Source organism: Diceros bicornis, chromosome 35 (genome assembly GCF_020826845.1).
Source record: "Diceros bicornis minor isolate mBicDic1 chromosome 35, mDicBic1.mat.cur, whole genome shotgun sequence".
In the NCBI taxonomy this organism is placed as follows: domain Eukaryota; kingdom Metazoa; phylum Chordata; class Mammalia; order Perissodactyla; family Rhinocerotidae; genus Diceros; species Diceros bicornis.
This window is the reverse complement of record NC_080774.1, coordinates 17,490,997-17,511,641: the sequence shown is the minus strand read 5'-3', so window position 1 is coordinate 17,511,641 and position 20,645 is coordinate 17,490,997.

Here is a 20,645-nt window from a genome sequence, read left to right as displayed (position 1 = left end):
GATGCCCAGCTAACGGGTGTGGAGAGGAGCACAACTTGGTGGCTACAAGATCTGACCCCTGAATATTAAAGGTGTGTGCTGAGTTGAAATGATGCAGCCCAGGATCAAAGGGGCCCAGGGGAGGATCAACAGGAGACTCATCCTTTCCAGTTGGAACTGCTGCTTCCCCACCGTCTCTGAACTGGAGCGGCTGGATCATCCCTGGTGGACACCAGGAGCCCACACTCTGCACGGTTAGTCTTTTCCAATGGAGCCATTTCTTTTTGGACTATTTCGCTTTTAAAGTCCTAGGCAGGGGCTGGCCCAGTGGCGCAAGTGCTTAAGTGCGCGCGCTCCGCTGCAGTGGCCCAGGGTTCGCTGGTTCGGATCCCAGGCGCACACTGACGCACCACTTGGCAAGCCATGCTGTGACAGCGTCCCATATAAAGTGGAGGAAGATGGGCACGGATGTTAGCCCAGGGCCAGTCTTCCTCAGCAAAAAAAGGGGAGGATTGGCAGATGTCAGCTCAGGGCTGATCTTCCTCACAAAAATAAATAAATAAATAAAGTCCTAGGCAAATCACCTACACACACATCTCACCTAGACAGTATGGGCCTGGCATCACAGCTTCTGGGCCCGGGCAAACAAGAAAAGATTTACTCCTAGGATGAGACACATCCCTGAGCAATTTGTGACATCCTGCTTTCAAAAAGCAGAAGGACTCCCTGAATACCTCACTTCTCTTTTCCAAAAATAGGGATGTGAGGGAACTATTTGCAGAGGAAACAAGCTAAAATTAGTTCATTTTGATTATAAATAATTAAAAGACTTCCAGTTTGTGGTCTGATATTCGTGGAGCTAGAGACCATCACTCCTGTTGTCATAACAAGAGAAAAGCTGAACAAACTGAAAAGCAACAATTCTTCTTAAATCCCTCAGAGAATTGAGGTCACAGAGTAAAGTCTCACCCCAAAAACTGCAGAGACAGGTGAATAAAGAGAGTCACAGCTTAACAGAGCAGAGGCCTCTGCTGGAGGCAGGATCTGGGCAGCAAAACTTAAACTGTAGTTGATGAACTTCCGGAGGCTCCGTGTGGACCAGCTTGAGAGTTAAAAACTCCAGGGGGGCCCAGTGTGATGGGGGCCTCCACATTTTCATGAGTCTTCCCTCCAGTAGCCCCAGCACATTCTCAGGGTAAAGAGCTAAGAAAAGTCCCTCTTGCTTCCAGCAGGGGGAAAAGAAAAGCAAGCATTTTGAAACACACCCAGAGTAGTCTGTTGTCCTCAAGAAAGGCTTCCCTCAAGAGAAACTGTTTTACCAGAGCAACCACCTTGGCTTCTACCAGAGCATCACTGGCCTGAGGGAAAGGAAACGCCCAAATCTAGTCCCTCTAGGTTTCCATGTGGAGGAGGAGAAATGCCTGACTCCAGCTCCCTCGAGCATTCTCTCGCCTAATGGGGAAAAAAAGTCTGAGAAGCACTTGTAAAGGTCACATCCCAGGGACACAGGCTCACTAAAGACTGGGATCTGCTCGCTGAGCATGCAGCAGAGGCAGCAGAACAGAACCACTCTGTGAGGTGAACCAAGCTCACTGGTGGGAAAACTCTGCCAAGAGTGGGGGCTGTCATTACCAATCCCCCAAATTACCTGTTGTACAATCTGACCATCACCAACATCTCCCCAGTCATTTTATTCATGGGGACCCATGTGAGCACTGCATCCTTCAAGCTCTGGAATAGCAAGGCATCGACTGGCCCCCCACATCTCAGGAGCCGGCCTTGGTCCTGCCACCCAGCAGGTGCCTGGTGCCTAGCGTGCCTACCTTGATCTGCCCGAAGCCCACGGTGACAGTAGCAGGAGAGGTGAAACCTTTAATGACCGGGCAGGAGATGAAGTCCACAGGAACCCTGACAGCCAAGAGGCAATATCGCAAGTTGGTCCCAGCTCTGTCTGGTCCAGAAGACATGAGTGGACGTGGCCTGGGAGACGTGGTGTGGGTAGGACTGGGACTAATGACTGGTGGGGGACACGCCCTGTTTGGGCTGGTTTGGAGAACAGGAAAGGGAGGCTGGGGTCTGAGGCCCTGGGCACTTCTCCAAGTGTCCTGGCCTCTAAGCAGAATAGGGTAGGGCTGAGGGTTGAAGGCACCCCCAGCACCCACCCCCCACAGAGATAGGCCTTGGAGTGCAAAGAAAGATATGCTGAGGGCAGGGGCATCCCCAGGAGGCAGGTGCCTGGGGACCCCAGGAAAAGCAGAATCACAGCCCACCCCCAACCACGGCAGGAATACTCAAGAGTCTTACCCAAGCGCAAGAACCCCATGGCTAACTGCATGCAGCCCCACAGGAAGGCCAGCAGCACAGCAGAGAGGGACTCATGGAAGGTGTAGGAGACCAGGAGAGACATGATGGATGTGGGGCCCACAGTCACATCCCGGGAGGCACCCAGGAAGAAATACATGAAGCACTCCACGAAGGCAGAGCAGAGTCCGTACTGTGGGGGAGAGAGTGGGCTCACGGTGTCCCTGGTGTAGACGTCTGAGCACAGGGATCTGTGTCCATTGTGTACTTTGCACACATCAGCGCACGCAGGCAGGATAAACCACTCACCCTCTACTATTCACGGGGGCACGTGCAGTGATCAGGGGACCTCTTTTCTACCCAAACCCAGCTGGGGCCTCAGGTGCTACCTGAGGGAGCACAAAGGCCTGTGTGCTTGTGTGTGAGTCTGCGTGTCTGAGAAAGCGTTCTTAAGGCTATGGCGAGTCATCCTGCTGGCCCCCATCAGGCAATCCAGAACTAATGGGTGCCTGTGTGCGACATGTGACAAATGTGACGAGCAATTACAGGGATGTGTATCCGCCCAAAGGCAGTCACAGCTCTATATCATAAACCAAGGCTTTTTGGGCTCCATGGGGCTGGAGCCCTGGGTGCCCCACTTGTCTGGAGGGGATACTGTGCAGTTCTACTCTGCTTCGGGGAGGGCACTGAGGCCCAGAGTAGAATCAGGCCGTGGGGAGAGAACATGGCCAGCCTGGGTGGACATCTCACCTGGGTGGAAGTCAGGCCACCTCAGCATAGGCCAGCGCCTGGGGAATGACCATGAGCCTGACCGAGAGCCCAGCGATGAAGTCCATTTTCAGATACTGTGGGGAGTAGTCGGGAAGCCAGGCCTGGATGGGTGGTCTTCTCTGCATGGTGGCAGGGGAGCAGCAGAGGGCCTACCAGCTCGTACCTTCCCTCCGAGGGCCTGGCCTGACCCACGGCCTTCACAGAAGAGGGCATGCCTGGGGTGGGCGTGGGGACAACACAGACCAGCAGTCAGGGTCCAGGCTTCAGAGAATCCAGCAACAGGACGGGGGTCCAGGGGCATCAGGAGAGGCACAATCTGTCCCCCCTAGGGGGTCTGAGCCAGACAGCTTAAATCCTCCACCCCCATTGCTGGTCTGAGAGAGGAAGCCAACAACCTGTGCAGAGGGGGCCTCAACCAAAGGCGGCATGCCCCCTCTCCCCTGCTCACTTCTCTGCCTGAATCCCACCTACCCAAGCCCTAGGTGCCTTCTCCCCTCCATCCACCCTGGCCGAAAGAATATGATAAACAATTTCTCAACGACAAGCCTAAACACTAACTAGACTCACGGTTACTCCTCCCAGGACAATTTGTTCGCTTTTTTTTTTTTCACTCCCCCGGGGCGGGGGAATTTAACCTGGAGCAGTGCAGAGAGAAGCAAGGTCCACGGGGGACCCTGTCTGGCTAGGGCGGTGTATATGGGGGGATGGATGGAGGCCCTGAGGCCTCAAAGACCTTCCAAGTGCGCACCATGGGGGGATCCCCCACTAAGGAGGACTTCAGCGCTGGAGGGGGCGTCTCCCATCCTGAGGCAGTGCCTTACGCCAACCCCCAAGTGTGGCATTCGCATCCCCAGACGGGCCCCAGGGGTTCTAGTTGGTTCTGGGAGAAGGTCAGAGGCTCTTCCATTAATCCAGGGTGCGCAGCATCCTCTAGGATCTTGGCGACCCCTGCGCGCAGAGCCCGCCCCAGACCACCCCTCACCGCTAGCCCCAGAGAGGCTGCTCTGGACAGAACCCGGTCCCCACCCCCGAGGCCACTTGCCCCCAAACCTATGGTCTAAGGGGGGGTGGGAGGACCCAGGCTGGCTGATGGTCCCACTGGGCCCAGCAAGGCCGAGGGCGGCGCGGACCTGGGTGGGGACGCGGTGGGTGGGGGGCGCGGGGTCCCCGCGAGAGGAGCCCGCACCGCCGGCCGTTGCGCCGGCCGCCCCCCGGCCCCCGCGGCGACCCTGGCAGCCCGCCGCCCGCCGGGGACTCACCTGGCGCCGCCGCTCGGGGTCTCCAAGTGTCACCACAGCGGGGTCCCCAGGGACCACAGACAGTAAGGGAGCGAGGGGCGGGGCCGGACTACCGGGACAGGGCCTGGCACGCACGGGACCTGGGGGCGGGGCCGGGGCGGGTCCTGGAGCCAACCTGACGCGGGGGGCCGGGCTGCAGGCGGGAGCCGCTGCGTGGCGCTGCCCCGGCCGGCCTTTGGGCGCTGCTGCTGGTCCTGCGGCTCTGCCGGTGCGCCCCCCGGAACGTGCTGTTGATCCTCGGTGAGCGCGCCCCCGCTGACCGGCTGTCACCTCGACCACTGCCCGGCCGCCTGTTGTCGCCCCCAGAAGCGGCCACTCACCCCTCCCCACTAGCGGTCAGTGCTGATCCCAGCGTGCCGTGCAGCCTCCACTGCCATTCCCTCCCTGTCCTCCCTCTCTGCTGTCCCCAGACTCTTCGTGGTTGGCTCCTTGGAGAGGGAGGCAGGGTGGCCTCGCCCACTGTAGTGTCTACAGAGGTCGGCCCCAGCATTCAGGAGCCCATTCCTGCCCTGGTGCTGACCCTGCACCCCCATACATGCCTAGAGCAGCCAGGGCTAACCCTGCCAGCCCCCAGCTCCGAGGCTGGGTGGCTATCCAGAACTCAGGATCCACACATTGCAGAGGGGATGCCAGAAGAGGAGCTGGTGCCCAAGTCCCCAGAGAGCAGCCAGAATTTGAAGACTCCGAGGGAGAGAGCAACAATGAGTATGTAATTGATCTCTTTCATCTCTTTTTCATTTTCTCTCTTTCTTATTCATAAACTCCTCTTTGTAGCTCTTCCCCATCTCCTCTTTCCCTCTTTTTATGATTCTCATCCTGAAGGACCTGGTCTTATCCGCGCACTTGAGGTCCTTGGATCCTCAATGTCTATAAATCTCTCTGCAGCCCTCCTCACGCACTTTGTTAGCATTACCCAGGCTCTGACCCCCGTCTACACCATTGAACCGTATTCAGCAACCCTGAATGGCCTGAGCAAGGACCTGGCCTGGGAGTCAGAAGAGTAGGGCTCACCCTGCTGGGGGCCCCGTGAGGTCTGGCTCTGCCCTGGGCACCCCCACACGGTGCCTTCCTGCCCTCGGGGGCTCTGGACCTGCACAATTGTTCTCTTCCTCCAGCTGTCAGGACTGTTCCAACAGGAGTCTGGTCCCAGAAATTCTCTTGTCCTGGACTCAAAAGAAGGGAGGAAGGAAGTAAAAGGAGATAAAGTGGAAGAATAAGAGGGAATGTGAGTGTGGAGCGGGTGGGCGAGGACGGGAGGCAAGTAAGTGCACATGTTCTCCGTGGCTTCCTAACTTTCTTTTTGGCACTTCAGTAAAAGTAACAAAACCAAGGAGAGCTGGGGCGAGGCGGGGTGGGGGGACTATTGCATGTGACCATGCAAGGGGACAAAGGATGGTAACAATTGGTGCAGGCAATGAAGGATGTCCCGGTAACATCTTTCCTCTAAACGCATACCCATCCATATAAACTTTTAAGGTTGCTGGGCCAAACCCTCCAATGGCTCCTGCATTTAGAGCAGAGAGCTGTAGGTTCCTGTAAGGCCACCGTGTGCATGACTCCAGGTGTGTAGTCAACATTGTGTACTTTGTGAAGAGTCCTCCAGGATTTATTTCCTGTCTTGCCCTGCAGGACCCAACTCTGCACCAACCCCCCTCAGATCAACAGGGCGCATCCCCTAGTCGGAGGGTTAACACTGGAGCCCTTATCACTGGGTGTGATGAGACAGTGTGGGTGGCCCTGACCTCCCCCATTTCAGGCCTCCTGGGACAAGCGTGAAGAGGACAGAGGCACTGGGACCCTTCTCATGTGGCAGGACAGCTCACCTGGCCCAGCTCTGCATCCCTGCGGGCCCTTAGCAGTCCCGGCATCAAGTAGGGGACTATGTAGGATCCAAACCCGGCTGGGAGCTGCCCAACCCCTGGGAGCCCCTCAGTCTCCATGGAGCCTGTGGAGGGCCCGGGTCCCCTCATGGCATCTGTTCTTAGGCTGAGGTTCTAGAGACTTTTCATATATATACAAAAATCAAACAAAACCCCCCAAAACTGAAGGAAACTCAGTGCAGTGCTCACTTGGGATATAATAAGGGGGTAGGATTATAGTTGCTTACGTTTCTTTTATTTTCCAAATTTGTAAATGAATAAAACAAATTGAATCGGTTTCATTATATTTTATTACGTTTCGTTTATTTTCCAAATTTGTAAATGAATAAAACAAATTAAATGGGTTTCATTATATTTTAAACAGCAGTGTCTTCTGTAACTTTTTCACATTGGAGTACATTCAGCTATAAAGCTTATGTTTTTATTCCCCCAGCGTATTAGTTCTTTAAATTGAAAGGCACAGACAAGACATGGGGATGTTAGGAAACAGACAGACAAACAACATGCTCAGGGGGAAAGGGAGGAGCTCCAGGTCTGTCCATGTCCCATGGTGAGACATGATGAGACTGTGCAGGTCTCATCACGGGTCGTAGTGAGTGCGGGTGGAGGGGCAGGGTCCCCACGCCCCCCACCCCCGCCCCGTCCTCAGACCTCCTGCTCCTCACAGGGCCCAGGAGGTGGAACTCTGCCTTTTCCTCCTGGAGGCCCAGAGCCGCCCATCTCCTCTGCATCACCCTCACTGTCCAGGGGGCCACTCACTTGAGGGCTGCCCGGCCAAATGCCCAGGTGCAATCGCTCCTGTGGGACATTTACAGACACTCTCTGCTAACGGACAACACTCTCAGCAAGAACAATGAACAGGCCCCAGTGCCCTGTGGATCTGACCCCTGGGATCTCAGGCCCCAAGGTCACTTCCAGGGCCAAGGAGCCTTCTGGGTCCCACCCCCCCCCCAGGGAGCCCTCCCCCCTCCATCTCTGCCCCTCTCCAGGGATTCCAGCACCTGTGTGTGTGTTGCACATTCTGGTTTGACACAGTGAAGGCTGTGATGTGCAGGTGTCAGCCTGGGCCTCAGAGGACCGGCACTTCACCGTGTCTGGGAGCTTAAAGGAGACACGAGGCCAAGGAGCAAGGGCCGCCTCCCTGCTCCTCCTCTCCCATGTCAGCGCATTAGTGCAGCGACCATGTGGGGGGATTGTGGAGAGTCAGCCTGCGTTTAGAGATGGGTTTTATACTGAAAGCTGGAGGGTTTACATTAAAGAAGATTTATCTCCCGTTAGATTTATTTTGAAAACATTTTTATGTAAAATGAAACACAAATACACACAAGCCCCCTAAACAAAGGCAGCGCTCAGTGAATTACTTTGGGCGCTACACTCTGGGGAGCAGTGGTTTTCACTGTGAAAGTCCAAATGCTTCTGAGAAGCTTCTCTCAGCTCCTTGTCCTGCCCCCGCATTTCCACAGCAAATCCCAAAGGGCCTCCTTGGATCCTCCCAGCTCTCCGGCTCAATGCACTACCTTCCGAGGGTGCTGTCATTCTAATTTTGCACTAATTAGGTGTAATCATTGTGCTTGGAATATACATGGTGACTGATTTCATTCTGGTAACCTACTAAGATAGGTATTATTATTATCTGTTTCTCCAGGAGGCTGCCAGCGTGCTGGAGACGTTCTCTGTATGTTGAACTGGGTGTTGGCAACAGATGGGCCTATATTTACAAGAAACCATAAAGATGGACACTTAAGATTTGAGTAGTTTACAATATGTAAAGTAAACATCAATTATAAAACAAGAAATGCAAAAAAAATTTCCGGAAAGCAACTTCAGGCACAGATGGCTTCCCCTGATTTCTACCAAATATTTAAGAAATGATAACAATGTCCTCCACACTCTCCCAGAGATCAGACAGAGAGGAAGCACACCCACTGCTTCCTTCAGATCAGGAGACTCTTGATACCACTCCAGAAGAGACATTACAGGAAAGGGGAATGACAGGGCAACTCTCCTGAATGTAGATGTCAAAATCCACAACCAAACATTAGCAGTTTAAAGCCAGAGAGTTAGAAAGGAAGGAAACTGGGATTTCATGGTGGGAATTCCATGGGTTGACGTGGACAGGATTCTGGGTGTGTGGGTGCTGCCGAGGAGCACGGCAAGAAGGGACAGGGCCATCGGGCTGGTGGAATGAACATTTGGCAACTGAGGGACGGAGGGACTGGTGATCCTCAGGGGGAGTCCTGGGGTGGGGTCTCCCAGCTGTGGCCATGGAGGACATGGGACTCTCCCCCCTGCCACTGCAGGTTCTAGCGGGGTATGAGGGGTTTGTAGAGACCGAGTTTGGGTGAGCAGGGAGGGGCACACTCAGAACCACGGCAGCCACTGCCCGCTCTCAGCCAGTACTCAGTCCAGGCTGCTCAGACGTTGCTCAGATCAACAGTCAGCAGACAGTGGGGCACGCCAACTTCATCCATTAAACTACCAGAGCGCCAGCCCAGCAGCTCACTGTCCTCACTGATTAGCGCTAAGTGTTCATTCAGGGTGGTCATTGAAGGCCAAGCTAATTGTTAAAGAGGTGCCATGTGGGCAGGCGGTTTGGAAAGACCCGGGTCCTAACCACGTGCAAGCCAAGCCGCACTGGTCAGCCCCTCAGGAGGCTCACCTGGAGGCGGCTGATTTGTGAGGATGCTGGGGGAGGAGGGACACAGATTGGACTCCCTAACCCTTCAAGGGACTTCCTTTCAGGAAATGTCACAGCTTTTGGGTCAGGGATTGAAAGGTGAGGGTGGATGTTGGTCACAGCTGGCCCCTCTCTTGGCTCAGACACCTCCTGTGTCCCCACAGCAACCTTGGGGTAGGAGAATGTGGAGAGTGGAGGGAGGGGAGCCCTTGGTTCAGGAGTCCAGGGCATGATCCAGAGGACTCAGAGGTTCAGGGGCCTCTGCCCTCAGGGAACCAACTACATTCCTGCCCCAGATCCATCTGCATCAGCATTGTGACTCCAGGCATGTCACTAAAAATCTCTGAATTTCACTGCCATGACCACAAAATATGGGTCACAGCGCCAGCTCTGTGTGTCCCACAGGGCCGACGTGGGATCACGGGAGATGACCACAGAAATTCTCCACGAGCTGGGAAGAATCACAGCCATGTGAAGGATGGAAAGTAAGCTTCCACTCTCCCTGCCCTGTCACCATTCAAATCTCCTCCCTGGAGGCAGCCACAACCACATTTCTTGTTTATTCTTCCAGACATTTAATATTTGAACACTTAGGTGGCACTTATGAGGTACCAGTCATTTGTCTTCAGGCTTTATCTGAATTTTCTAGTATTAATCTTCATAATGTAATACTAATAAGTAAGCCCTATTCACATGTCCCTATTACAGGACAGGAAACTGAGGATAGAGAGGTTAAATCACTTTCCCAGGTACACGTGGCTTCTAGAATGACTTGATACAGGTCATCAGACACAGCTCCCATACTCTTTGTTACTGTGCTGCCTTTCTAGATTGTCTCATCTAAATAAAGTGACGTCCCCACGCAGTCAGTCTGCTGGGTACGTTAAGTGCGCACCACATTGCAACATCCCTCTTCTGAGCCCGACTCTGATTCAGTTGGCTCCCTAGGCAGCTGGTGAACAAGGAGAACAGAAGTGTGACCTGGGAATGAATGAATGCTTTCCCACGGTCTTCTGCCAGCGACAAAGCAACAGTTCTCTCCATTTTTAGTGTATTTTCCTGGATCAGGGCTCGGGTTACAAAAAGAAAAAGATCATAAGGGATTGAAACATAGCATTCACATGAAAATCTACCAGCCATCCCCAGCAGTGGTTGAGCAACATCAAAGGGGGCATCTGGCCAAACGACAGGTAGAGCCACAAACACCACCCCCACTAACCCCTCCATGGAAGGTCCTGTGGAAATAACATCAGTAAGTAGATTCAAGAGTAACAACTGTAGTTCGTACAGCAGGGACTGGATTTTGGCAAGGAAGGACTTGGGCAGGAAGGGGCACACTCAGAGCCAGTGCAGCCACTGCCCATTCTCAGCCAGGGCTTAGTCCGGCTGCTCAGACGGTTGCTCAGATCAAGAGTCAGTGAGACACTGGGGGCTTGTAGATTTCATTAATTAAGCCACCTGAGCACCAGCCTACAGACCCCTTTCCCAGTTAATTAACATTAACTGCTCATCAACCAGTTTTGCTCAGTTGAAGATGAAGCTACTGTCTTTGTGCAACTGTCATGTGGGCAGTTGGTTTGGATTGTCCTGGGTTCTGAGCCAGGTGGGAGTCAGGCAGACTACTGGTCATGCAGGGTGGTCACCTGACCACCAGGAAGTCTCACTGCAAGGCAGCTGATAGAACCCACGGCTGCAGGGCAAGTGAGGGAGAGATGGACGCCTGTTTGGATCCCCCCCCAGTCCATCAGGGGGTCTTTATTTGGGGGAAAGGCATTGCATTTTGGGTCAGGGAATGAAACACATAGCCAGGAGTTGGGTCAGGATTGGAGCCATTCTCTTGGGCCATTTACCTTCTCGGGGACCAGCTGTCTCCCTGCAGCAACCTTGGGGCAGGAGGAGGTGGGGAAGGGAGTGAGGAGAGCTCCTGGATCCAGTGTCCAGGGCATGATCAGGTCCAGGTGTTCAGGGATCTCTATCCCCAGGGAACCATCTGGATCCCCTGCCTCAGATCCATCACTCATCAGTGTTGTAACTTGGGCAAGTCCTTGACTCTCTCTACATTTCGGTGCCTTGGACCATAAAAGACGGGTAACAGCCCCTACTCTGCCCACCCATAGTGCTGATGTGAGCCTTACAGGAAAGAACAGATGCTTCCATGAGTTCTGAAACATTCTATGTTAGTGTGGAAAAGGAAGCTTCCAGCCTCCTGTCTCATAGCCCTCCATGCGCCCTCTCTGGAGGCAGCTAGTACCGCATTTCTCGCTTGTTCTTCCAGACCTTTAATACCTGAACACTGATGTAGGTGGCACTTACGAAGCACCATTATTTTTCCTCAGGCTTTGTATTTACTGATTTTTAGCCTCGTAACACAATACTAAGAAGCAGGTCCCATTAACATTTCCATATGACAGACCAGGGAACTGAGAAACAGCTCAGTAACCTTCCCAGGTACCTGTGGCTTTCAAATGGGATTGATTTCAGGCCGCCAGGCACCAGCACCCAGGCCCCAGTCACTATGTTGTGCTGACTTCCTACTTGTCTCATAAATAAAGTTATTATCCCGTGTCATCAGTCTGCTGGGTGTTCTAAGTTCACACCAGACTGCAAGATCCATCTTCCTAAGCCCTCCTTTGATTCAGGTGGCCCCTTGGGAAGCTAGTGACAAGGAAATCAGAAGCTTGACCGAGGAATAAATTATTAATACTTTTGCCACGAAGATGTCAACAGCTCTCACTGTTGTGAATGCATTTCCCAGGATGTTGCATCAGGAATATGAAAAGAAAAAGATAATGGATTCAAACAAAGGATACACGTGGGGATGGATCCTCAGTGAAGACAATATTCCCACTGGCCCCTGCAGTCACTCAGCAGCGTCAGAATGGGCTCTGGACAAACAGGGTTCAGCCTCAAATGTCATCCGTACAAGCTACTCCACTGACATCACTGTGGGAATTCCATCATTAAGTTGATTTAAGAGTAATGACTGTAGTTTATTAGGTGCACCATGTTGAGAGACCAATTATAAAAATGTTCTTTTTTTATTGAGATATAATTCACCTTCCATAAATTCATCTTTTTTTAAGTGTACAATTCGGTAGTTTTTAGTATCTTTGGGCTTTGCAATCATCACCTCTATCTAATTCTAGTACATTTTTATCACTCCAAAAAGAAACCCAATACCTATTATCAGTCAGTCTCATTCTTTCCACCCCTCTCCCCTCAGGCTCTTCCACCCCTCCCCTCTTTCTGTCTCTCTGGATTTTCCTGTTCTGGACATTTCATATACATAGAACCAGACAACGTGTTGCCTTTTGTGTCTGACTTTTTTCAATAAGAAAATGTATTCAAGGTTTATCCATGTTGCAACATGTATCAGTAATTTTACCATGTTTCTGGGTAAATCATGTCCATTGTATGGCTATAATAATTTTTTGTTTTTCCATTCATCAGTTGATGGACAGGAGTTGTTTCCACTTTTTGGCTATTATGAATAGTGAGTGCTGCTGTGAACACTCATGTACAAGTTTTTGTATGAACATATGTTTTTTATTTCTCCTGGGGATATATCTAGGAGTGGAACTTCTGGGCCATATGGTAACTCCGTTTGTAACTTTTTTTTTTTTGGCGAGGAAGACCAGCCCTGAGCTAACATCCGATGCCAATCCTCCTCTTTTTGCTGAGGAAGATTGGCCCTGGGCTAACATCCGTGCCCATCTTCCTCTACTTTATGTGGGACGCCAACGCAGCATGGCTTGACAAGCGGTGTGTCAGTGCACGCCCGGGATCCAAACCTGCGAACCCCGGGCCGCAGCAGCGGAGTGTGCGCACTTAACCGCTATGCCACCGGGCCGGCCCCCCATGTTTAACTTTTTGAGGGGCTGCCAAACTATATTTCCTATGTTGCACCAGCAACGTATGAAGGTTCCAATTTCTCCACATCATTGCCAACACTTGCTTTTTCAAAAACTTATATCCATACTAGTGAATGTGATACCACTGTATCTCACTGTGGTTTTGATTTGCATTTCCCTAATGACAAATTTTGAACATGTTTTCATGTGCTTACTGGTGATTTGTGTCTCTTCTTTGGAGCAGTATCTGTTCAAATCCTTTCTTCATTCTTAAGATTTGGTTATTTGACATTTTACCGTTGAGTTTCCAGTGTTCTTTATATATTCTGGATAATGGACCTTATCAGATCTGTATTTGCAAATATTTTCTTCCATTCTGTAGGTTGTGTTATACCTTTCTTGATGATGTTCTTTGATTTTAATTTTGATAAAGTCCTATTTAGTTTTCCTTTTGTTGCTTGTGTTTTTTTGGTATCATACTTAAGAATTCATAGCTGAATGCAAGATCATGAAGATTTATCCCCTTTTTTCTTTGGATATTTGAAGAGTTCAGCTCTTACTTTTAAGTCTTTGATCAATTTTTCATTTAAAGCCTATTTTGTCTGATATTAGGATAGCCAGTCCTACTCTCTTTTGGTTACTATTGGCATGAAATATCTTTTCCATCCTTTCACTTTCAACCTGTTTGTGTCTTTAGATCTCAAGAGAGTCTCTTGTAGACAGCTAGAGTTGGATCATGCATTTTTATCCATTCTGCCAATCCCTGTCTTTTGATTGGAGAGTTTAATCCATTCACATTTAAAGTAATTACTGATAAGGAATGACATCCTTCTGTCATTGTGCTATTTGTTTTCTACCTGCCCTCTAGCTTTTACGTCCCTCATTTCCTGCATTCCTGATTTCTTTTGTGTTTAGCTGATTTTTTGATAGTGAAATGTTTAAATTATTTTCTCATTTCCTTTTGTAAATATTCTATAGTTATTTTCTTTTTGGTTACCATGGGGATTATCTTTAACATCCTAAAGTTTTAACACTCTAACTTGAATTTATATCAGGTTAACTTTAGTAACATCTAAGTTCACGAAGCTAATAGATCACTCTATAATCTCAATGCAAAAAGACCTTTTCCAGGACACAGTATAATGAAATTGTCAAAAATCAAGGATAAAGAAAGAATTCTAAAAGCAGCCAGGGGAAAAAAACATGGTAACCTACAAAGCAACCCCCATTAGGCTATCAGTGGATTTTTCAGCAGAAACCCTACAGGCCAGGAGAGAGTGGAATGCCATCTTCAAAGTGCTGAAAGAAAAAATTTGCCAGCCAAAAATACTCTATCCAGCAAAGTTATCCTTAAGATATGGAGGAGAAATAAAGATTTTCCTAGACAAACAAAAGCTGAGGGAGTTCATCACCACTAGACCTGCCTTGCAAGAAATACTGAAAGGAGTTTTTCAGACCGAAATGAAAAGATGCTAATCAGTGACATGAAAACATATGAAAGTATACAACACACTGGTAAAGGTAAATATTATACAATCCAGCTTAGAAAACTCTAAATCTGCAGTAGGACGGTGTGTTCACCACTTCACTAAAGTATAAAGGTCAAAGGAAAAGAGTATTAAAAATAACTAGAGCTACTATCGTGTATCAACAAATACACAATATGAAAAGAGGTAAATAATGACATCCACAACATGAAAAGGGGGGAAAGGATGAAGCTTGTGTACGCTTTCAAGTTAAGATTAAAATGGACTGTCTGCTTAAAATGGACTATTTTATCTATGAGATGTCTTCTGTAAGCCTCCTAGTAACTACCAAGCAAGAACCTAGAGCAGAGGAACAAAAGATAAAGAAAGGGGAAACGGAGCACATCACCACAGAAAATCACCAATTTACAAAGGGAGGCAGAAACAGAGGGAAAAAAGAAACAACAGAAACACAAAACAACCAGAAAATAATTAAATAATTACAGGCATACCTTGGAGATATTACAGGTGTAGTTCCAGATCACCATAATAAAACGAATGTCACGATAAAGCAAGTCACATGAAGTTTTTGGTTTCCCAGTGCATATAAAAGTTATGTTTACACTACACTGTAGTCTTTGCAGTGTGCAATAGCATTATGTCTAAAAAAACAATGTACGTACTTTAATTAAAAAATACTTTATTGCTAAAAAAAATGCTAGCCATCACCTGAGCCTTCAGAGAGTCAGAATCATTTTGCTGGTGAAGGGTTTTGTTACAAAATGCAACACCTGTGAAGTGCAATAAAAGGGAAGTACAATAAAATGAGGTATGCCCATAATAAGATGGCATTAGTAAGTCCTCACCTCAATTACTTTAAATGTAAATGGATTGAATTCACCAATGAAAAGGCATAGAGTGGATGGATGGATAAAAAAACAAGATGCAACTCTATGCTGCCTACAAGAGACTCACTTCAGCTTTAAGGACACACATAGGCTCAAAGTGAAGGGATAGAAAAAGATATTCCATGCAAGTGGAAACCAAAAGTAAGTGGGGGTAGCTGTACTCATATCAGACAAAATAGACTTTAACTGAATAATAGATACTACACTTGATCCCAGCCAAAAGGCTGAGAGGCAACAGATAAAATAAACCTTAAGCCAAAAATGCTAACAGGAGACAAAGACAGTCATTTTATAACGATGAAGGGGTCAATATATCAAGAAGATATAACAACTGTAAATACATATACACTCATAATTGGAGAATCTAAATATCTTTAGCAAATCCTAGCAGGTCTGAAGGGAGAAATAGACATGAATAAAATAATAGTAAGGGACTTCAATACCCCACTTTCAGCAATGGAGAGATCATCCAGAAAGAAAATCGAAGTGGAAACGTTGCACTTGAAGCATTCACTAGACCAAATCGACCTAACAAGTATTTCTAGAACATTCCTTCCAACAGAAGCAGAATAGATATTCTTCTCAAGTGCACACAGAACCTTCTCCAGGATAGACTATATGATAGGACACAAAACAAGTCTTAGCAAATTTAATAAGACAGAAATCATACCAAGTATATGTTTGACCACAATGGTATAAAACTGGAAATCAACAGCAAGAGGAAAGCTGGAAAATCCGCAAATACATGGAAATTAAATCACACGCTCCTGAACAACCAATGGGTCAAAGAAGAAATCAAAAGCAAAATCAAAAAATATCTTGAAACAAATGAAAATGGAAACACAACATACCAAAACCTATGCGATGCTGCAAAAGCAGTTCTGAGAGGGAATTTTATAGCAATAAATGCATATATTAGGAAAATAGAAAGATCTCAAATCAACAACCTAACTTTATATCTCAAGAAGAACAAAAGAAAGCCCAAAGTTAGCAGAAGGTAGGAAATAACAAAGATCAGAGTTGAAATAAATGAAATAGAGACCAGAAAAACAGTTGAAAAGATCAATGAAACTAAGAGCTGGTTTTTCAAAGATAAACAAAATCGACAAACCTTTAGGTAGACTAAACAAGAAAAAAAGAGAGAAGACTCGAATAAGTAAAATCAGGATTGAAAGATGAGACATCACAACTGATAGTCCAGAAATACATGGGATCATATGAGATGACTACGAACATACCTTATGTAGATTTTGTCTACATTCTGGTGAGACAGGCTTCATGAAAGTACAACATACTATATGCCAACAAATTGGATAACCTAGAAGAAATGGAGAAATTCCTAGAAACAACCTACCAAGACTGAATTAAAAGAAACAGACAATCTTAAATGTCCCCAATACTCTACACACTAGTACTCAACTCTGTAAGGAACAGCAGGCACTGGCACAAATGTCTTACACTGCTTGTCGTCTCTGAGCCCTTCCACATGCTGTTCCTTCTGCTTTTCACACCCTTCCAAGATCTGCCACTCCCCAGCAGCAGGTCCTTGGGCAAGTTTCTCAGGCTCATTGACCTCAACCATCTCAGGTACAGAACGGGAAACATATTGGTTGCCACATTACCTCACAAGGTCATCGTGAGGACCAGATGATGTTTGAGAGCACGTTATACACTGTAAAGCCCTACGCCAACATGAGCTACCAGAGTACAGAACAATGGACGCCTGGGAGTTAAGACAGAGAGGGAACTCACGAGATAGAAACAGTGACTGCGTGGAACTGGTCAAAGTGATTTTGTCTCCATTCTGGTGAGAGAGGCTTCATGAAAGGGCAAATGCATAAAGAGCACAATTGGGATGGGGGCTCAGACAGAAGCTAGTTGGGGAGGGGAGGCCTAGAGGGTTTGGACTCTGAACTCTAGAGGGAGGAAAGCTGGTTTAGTATCCAGCAGAGAGCAACTCCTCCAGGTGAGGTGGGACAATTTTTGCTTGACCCAGATGGACTCAAAGCTTACCTCCGCCATTTTGACATTAGGACTCAGTTTCTTCACCTGTAAAGTGGGCATAATAATAGTACCAACCTCAGGGAGCTTTGGTGATGCTTAAATTCATTCATGTTTTCCCACTCAAAAAGATTTCTTAATACACAGCATTGGACTATGCCAAAGTATGAAATAAATATGCGTGAGTTTATATTGATATAAATAAATGAATAAATAAACAAATAAATGAAGGAAGAGACAAATTTCCTTAAAAAGAATTCCAAATAATAGACTTCCCACTTCAGGAGGTGAAGTTTGATCTTCTCCTCCTCCTTCTCCAAAGATGAGCCAGATTTAGAACATGCTTCCAAATAACAGAGTATAGAGAGGGAAAGAGAGTAACTTCATAGTGGTGCAGCCTGGCACACATGAGCTTCCCCAGGTGACAAAAGGCAGCAGTCATGTCACGTGGATCTCATGCACACCCTGCTGTGATGGGATGAGAAGGCACAGAGGTACCTCACCTCTGTGGAATGCTTTCCAAAACCCCATACCCCCAGTCTACTCATGAGAAGAACCTCAGACAAACCAAATTGAGGCACATTGTACAAAACACCTGACCAGTACCCTTCCAAACTGTCAAGGTCATGAGAAACAAGGCAAGAATTAGAAACTGTCCCAGACCAGACGGGATGGGGCAGGCATGACAACTAAATGCAGTGTGGTGCCCTGGGCTGGACCTGCAAAGGAAAAGGACATTAACGGAAAAGCTGGTACAATGAGGTCTGGAGTTGAGCTGATGGAAATCGACCAATGCTGGTTTCTGAGTTGTGACAAATGTACATGGGGTGTGAGGTGCTAACAACAGAGGAGACTACGTGAGAGGGTATGGGAGCTTTCTGTACTATTTCTGCAACTTTTCTGTAATTCTAAAATTATTCCAAAACAAAGAGTTTATTTGAAAGAAAATACAAATAAATAATCTTTCTTGAGCATCTGTTTGTGACAGAGCTGGCGTCAGGACTGGGGACCCAGGAGTGAGCGAGACAGCCATGGTCTGTCTGACCTCCTCTGGGGTCTACACTGAGTGGGGATCCAGGCACCAAGCAAACACTTGAGCAGATCAGTGTGGACTGGCGGCTGGACTGTGGGCTCTGAAGGAAGGACTGTGCTGGGAGGGAGCTGGACCCAGGGATCTGCCGTGGAAAGGACAGCAAAGGAGGCACCTGTGATCAGGCTGGAGGGGGGAGAGCTGCCAGGTTGGGGATCAGGGAGGGTAAAGGCCCTGAGTCTGAAAGGATAGTCTCAAAGGAGAAAAGAAAAAGGCGCCTGAGCGAAGAGGGGCGGGTGTGGGAGAGAAGGTCAGACAGGGAGGTGGGCCAGGACCCGCAGACCCGGAAGGAGTCTGGATTTGATTCCACAGACCTGGGAGCCAAGGGCGGGTTCCAGGCATGTGTGTGGCAGGATCAGATGGAAGCACTGCAGGTGCAGATCAGGGCACAGGTTCGAGAGGCTGTGCATGGACATGCTCTGTGAGTGCAGACACCCTCAGCCCCAGGGGCCACATCTGCAGACAGGCCACACTCTTCCCAGCTGTGCTCTGTCCCAGCCACACACAGAGAATGCACAGTCCCTCGGCAACCTCACAGCCCCCACCTGGCCTGGTGACAGCCACCCCAGCCCTCCCAACAACACTGCAGGCTCCAAGCCTCCTGTTCACAGTGGCACCTCGACCCCTCCCGTGCGCCAGCCGATTGGCTACATCTCATCTGCTCCCGGGAGGGTGGCTTCCTGCAGCCAAGGGACTGTGCACCAGATCTGGCCCTGACAACCCACAGACCTTCTCTGCAATTACACCCTCTCCTGGGTGGGCTGAAGCCCATCCTTGGGGAGGGGCTGCTACAAGTGTTTCCATCCTGGGGTCCTCTCCCTGGGCCCAGGTACCCTTCGAGTTCTCCTTACGTCTCGGGGTACTCTCCCAGCAAAGCTCACTAATGCTTTATGTGAAACCTCCCTGTTGAAAACATGGTGCTGTTCTGTGTCCTGAACTGACCCACACTGATACTGGGGTGAGTTTTTCCTCCTTCGTGCTGATGTCTGTTTTGTGATTTTTCTGCAAAGAATTTATGGTACTTGTGGGATGTGTTTAAAGATCCCATTCCAACAGCACATCTTACTGGAAGCTTTTCCTCATTTCCCAGCTTGGTTAGTTATTCCCTTCTACGTGTTGCTTTCATATGCTTTTTAAAGAAAAGCTAATAATAACATTGTGGGTAATGGAAATAATAAGAATACCTGCTCATTACTGGACGCCTTTCCTGGGCCAGGGGCTGTGCTGTGATACACGTGTTAACCTATGCAACCTCCCTGCTCCTCTGAAGTAGATACAATTATTATCCCCACTGAGCAGATGAGGACACTGAAGCTTCAAGAAGTGCTGTGGCTGTGCAGGGACATGCACTCGGCAGGAGCCCAAGCCTGAGTCAGAGTCCAGTTGGTCCCTGTGTGGAGCCACTGCCAGGCATGGTGCTAGGTCAGTGCTGGGAATTCAGGGTCACGGGAAACACACCCCAGAGACATTACCAAATACGTGTAAATGAAGAAGAAAATCCCCTGGCTAAGACAACCCCTCAGCCACTATTCCGTGGAACTCCAGCCCCGCAGAACCTGGCTCTGTGCCAGGGTGCAGCCAAGGGGTCCTCCATAGCTCTGGGACACAAGTCAGGGCAGCAGTGGGTCTGTGTCCCTCTGACATCAAGTCCTTTGGTTTCTGGCTCCACTGGTCTCTGCTCAGCCGGGGCAGACACCATGCTGCCCCTCCCCCTTCTCCATCCTCCTGCCTTCCCTCAAGACCCTCCCCACAGCCCTCCTCCCTCCTTCTTCTCTCCAAAGAATTCAGAGCAAACCAGTCTTCTCCGCTGTCCTTGTCTGCAGTGGAGATTCGGGCAGGACCGCCTCCTAGAGTTGTGGGGGTGACTGAGAGAAGCCATGTAGAGCATGACACACAGGCTCACAGCGAGTGCTCGAGAAGTGGAAGCCATGACTGCATCTCCATCATCATCCCCAGTGAGAGGAGCAAGAGATCCCTTTTTCTAAGAAGAGCATTGGCATGTTCTTAGAAATTTGATTTGTCACTGGAAAATGTAAAAACACTGCCAAGTGTAAATTGTACTAATATAGTAGTTCCAAAGGGCCGAGGAACAGGGAGTTGACATTATGGAGTACCCACTATTTCTAAGTGCTCACCATGCCCAGTCACTTTCTCATCCTCACCACAACCCTCTCCTGCAAGAATTACTAGTCTCATGTGGGAGACAGAGGCTCAGAGGGGTGAAGTGACTTGCCCAGAGTCACACAGCCGGTGAGAGTCTTCTGGGACCAGCAGCAACTTTGACAAGGACATCTCTTGCTGGGCTTAATCACTGCCACCATCTGACACTCATACTCCTTCTTTTTCTACTATTCTGTTTCCTTAGGTCAAAGAATCCAATCCCTAAGGTTAAGGAGGAATTAGTGGCAGACCAAAAGCTAAAA